The sequence below is a fragment of the Tachyglossus aculeatus genome, chromosome 7, assembly GCF_015852505.1.
Source record: "Tachyglossus aculeatus isolate mTacAcu1 chromosome 7, mTacAcu1.pri, whole genome shotgun sequence".
Lineage (NCBI taxonomy): Eukaryota > Metazoa > Chordata > Mammalia > Monotremata > Tachyglossidae > Tachyglossus > Tachyglossus aculeatus.
The window spans coordinates 63,109,913-63,114,024 of record NC_052072.1 but is presented as its reverse complement, the minus strand read 5'-3'; positions in this window follow the sequence as shown (position 1 = coordinate 63,114,024).

Sequence of the window (4,112 nt, the reverse complement as noted above, 5' to 3'; positions counted from 1 at the left end):
GAAAGCGGCGTAGCTTAACCGTAGCCGGGGTGGGGACTTAGTCTGTCGCCGCGGGAGTTGGGTCTGTTCCTCGGAGCCCAGGTTGACCTGGTGGCCCGACGGGGTCGAGGTTGACCTGACGGCCCGTTGGGCTGTGGGCGCTCTTAGGCTTCATCAGTCGGGGGGGGGGCTTAATAGTCGGTCCGTCCGGGGGTGGAAAGGCGGAGTGGGGGCTTACTAACCGGTCCCCCTATCTCTCCAGTCGTTCATTCTCAGTCTCTTTTGCAGGCTCCTCCTCCCCCTCCCATCCCCTTACTGTGGGGGTTCAGTGCTTGGTCCCCTTCTGTTCTCGATCTGCACTCCCTTGGTGACCTCATTCGCTCTCACGGCTTCAACTATCATCTCTACGCTGATGACACCCAGATGTACATCTCTGCCCCTGCTCTCTCCTCCTCTCTCCAGGCTCGCATCTCCTCCTGTCTTCAGGACATCTCCATGTGGATGTCTGCCCACGTCATCCCCCGGGCCTGGAATGCCCTCCCTCTGCCCATCCACCAAGCTAGCTCTCTTCCTCCCTTCAAGGCCCTACTGAGAGCTCACCTCCTCCAGGAGGCCTTCCCAGACTGAGCCCCTTCCTTCCTCTCCCCCTCGTCCCCCCTCCATTCTCCCCATCTTACCTCCTTCCCTTCCCCACAGCACTTGTATATATGTATATATGGTTGTACATATTTGTAACTATTTATTTTACTTGTACATATCTATTCTATTTATTTTATTTTGTTAGTATGTTTGGTTTTGTTCTCTGTCACCCCTTTTAGACTGTGAGCCCACTGTTGGGTAGGGACTGTCTCTATATGTTGCCAACTTGTCCTTCCCAAGTGCTGAGTTACAGTGCTCTTCACACAGTAAGCGCTCAATAAATACGATTGATGATGATGATGATGATGCCCGCCACCTAAAACTCAACATGTCCAAGACTGAACTCCTTGTCTTCCCTCCCAAACGCTGCCCTCTCCCTGAATTTCCCATCTCTGTTGATGGCACTACCATCCTTCCCATCTCACAAGCCCGCAACCTTGGTGTCATCCTCGACTCCGCTTTTTCATTCACCCCTCACATCCAAGCCGTCACCAAAACCTGCGGGTCTCAGCTCCGCAACATTGCCAAGATCCGCCCTTTCCTCTCCATCCATACTGCTACCCTGCTCGTTCAAGCTCTCATCCTATCCCGTGTGGACTACTGCATCAGCCTTCTCTCTGATCTCCCATCCTCGTGTCTCTCCCCACTTCAATCCATACTTCATGCTGCTGCCCGGATTGTCTTTGTCCAGAAACGCTCTGGGCATGTTACTCCCCTCCTCAAAAATCTCCAGTGGCTACCAATCAATCTGCACATCAGGCAGAAACTCCTCACTCCGGGCTTCAAGGCTCTCTATCACCTCGCCCCCTCCTACCTCACCTCCTTTCTCTCCTTCTACAGCCCACTCCGCACCCTCCGCTCCTCTGCCACTAATCTCCTCACCGTACCTCCTTCTCGCCCTGTCCCTCCATCGACCCCCGGCCCACGTCATCCCCGGGCCTGGAATGCCCTCCCTCTGCCCATCCACCAAGCTAGCTCTCTTCCTCCCATCAAGGCCCTACCGAGAGCTCACCTCTTCCAGGAGGCCTTCTCAGACTGAGCCCCTTCCTTCCTCTCCCCCTCGTCCCCCCTCGTCCCCCTCTCCATCCCCCATCTTACCTCCTTCCCTTCCCCAAAGCAGCTGTATATATGTATATATGTTTGTACATATTTATTACTCTATTTATTTTACTTGTACATATCTATTCTATTTGTTTTATTTTGTTAGTATGTTTGGTTTTGTTCTCTGTCTCCCCCTTTTTAGACTGTGAGCCCACTGCTGGGTAGGGACTGTCTCTATATGTTGCCAACTTGTACTTCCCAAGCGCTTAGTACAGTGCTCTGCACACATTAAGCGCTCAATAAATACAATTGATTGATTGATTGACTGGAGAGACGGAGTGGGGGCTTAATAGTCGGTCCGCCCGGGGGTGGAAAGGCGGGCTGGGGGCTTAATAGTCGGTCCGCCCGGGGGTTTAAAGGCGGAGTGGGAGTTTAATAGTCGGGGAGAAGGCGGCGTAGCTTAACCGTAGCCGCGGTGCGGACTGTGTCCGTCGCCGGGGGAGATGGGTGGGAGTTGTGTCCGGTCGATCTGGCTGCTTAGGCTTCATGAGTCGCTGGGGTGGGGGTGGGGGGAAACAAAACGAAGGGGGCACACCAAAAACGGCGCGCCCCGACACCCCCCCACCCCCCGAAATCGACGGGGACCCCTGCCAACCTCCGCGGCTTGGTGTAATACCCCCGGGGGTGGGGGAACGCCAAAACCTGCGGGGCACACCAAAACCGGTGGGGAGGGGTCCGAAATCGACGGGGACGACACCCCCACCAATCTCCGTGGCGTGCTGGTATACCCCCAGGGGCGGGGGAACCCCAAAACCCTCTGAGGCACCGTAAAACCGACGGGCGCCCCCCCCCCGAGATCGATGGGGACCCCCCCCAAACATCGTAGCATGGTGGAATACGCCCAGGTGTGGGGGCATGTCAAAAACCAAGGGGGCACCCCCAAACAGGCGGGGGCACCCTAAAACCGGCGCCCACCCCCCGACATCGACGGGGACCCCCCCCCAACCTCCGTGGCGTGGTTGAATACCCCCAGGTGTGGGGGCACCCCCAAAACGAGGGGGGCACCCCCAAACCGGCGGGGGGGCCCCGAAATCGACGGGGACCCCTCCTAACCTCGGTGGTGCGGTGGAATACCCCCAGTGGTGGGAGCACCCCGGAAATGAAGGGCGCACCCCCAAATCGGCGGGAGGCCCCCCGAAAACGAGGGGGACGCCTCCCAACCTCTTCGGGGTGGTGGAATACCCCCCGCAGGCGGGGGTACCCCACAACCGCTGGGGTACCCCAAAACCGGTAGGGGCCCCCCGAAATCGAGGGGGACCCCTCCCAACCTCTTTGGGTGGTGGACTACCCCCCGGGTTCGGGTGTACCCCAAAACCGTTGGGGTACCCCAAAACCGGCGGGGGGGGCCCGAAATCGAGGGGATCCCTCCCAACCTCTTCGGGGTGGTGGACTACCCCCCGGGGTCGGGTGTACCCCCAAACCGTTCGGGTACCCCAAAACCGGCGGAGGTCCCCGGAATCGAGGGGGACCCCTCCCAAACTCTTCGGGGTGGTGGAATACCCCCGGGGGCCGGGGCACCCCAAAACCGGGGGCACCCCCAAACCGGAAGAGAGGCCCCCGAAATCGAGGGGACCCCTCCCACCCTCTTCGGGGTGGTGGACTACCCCCCGAGGTCGGGGGTACCCCAAAACCGGTGGGGTACCCCCAAACCGGCGGGGGGGCCCCCTTTACAGATGGGGAACCCCCCTACCCCCACACTAAAAGAGGGGGGGTGGGGGGAGAGGCCGGCGAGAGACAGCGGGCAGATGGCCAGCAGGTGGAGGTGGAGGTGGCGGGGGGCTGTGGCAGATGGGGTGACGGGGTACGGACGTGGGGTGGGGGGCCGGCGGGGGCCAGCGGGGTCCGGCCGCGACCTTCCCGGGGGGACCGGCTGGCCTGGTCACTTGGTGGAAGTGGTCCCGCGAAGGGGTCAGATTGGCCGCCCGCGGCCGAGGCAGAGTTCCGCGGCCCCGGCCTGAGAGCCCGAGGGGTCCCGCGGCCTGTAGACCTGGGATTATTTCCCACCCTCGTCCAGAAATGTACCTGCAGATCTATGGGGAGCTGGCTGGTCGCGCCGCCCGGGCGACCTGGTGGAAGTCGGACCGCGAAGGGGTCCGATCTGCCGCCTCCGGCCGAGCTGGAGTTCCACGGCCCCGGCCTGAGAGTCAGGTTGCTCCCGCTACCGCACCACCGGGGATTATTTCCCACCCTCGTCCAGGAAGGTACCTGCAGATTTTGGGGGGAAGCCGTTGACGCCGCGGTGGCACCAGCGGGCCCTGGCCCGGAATCGCCTGGAACTCGGCCCCGGACGCCGAGGGCCGTCCGCCCCCGTCTCGCCAGCGCCGCCTGGCGGTAGCAGCCCGGAAACAGCAGGCCAGAACCGGGGTGGAAAAAGAAGGGGAACTGGGGCCCGT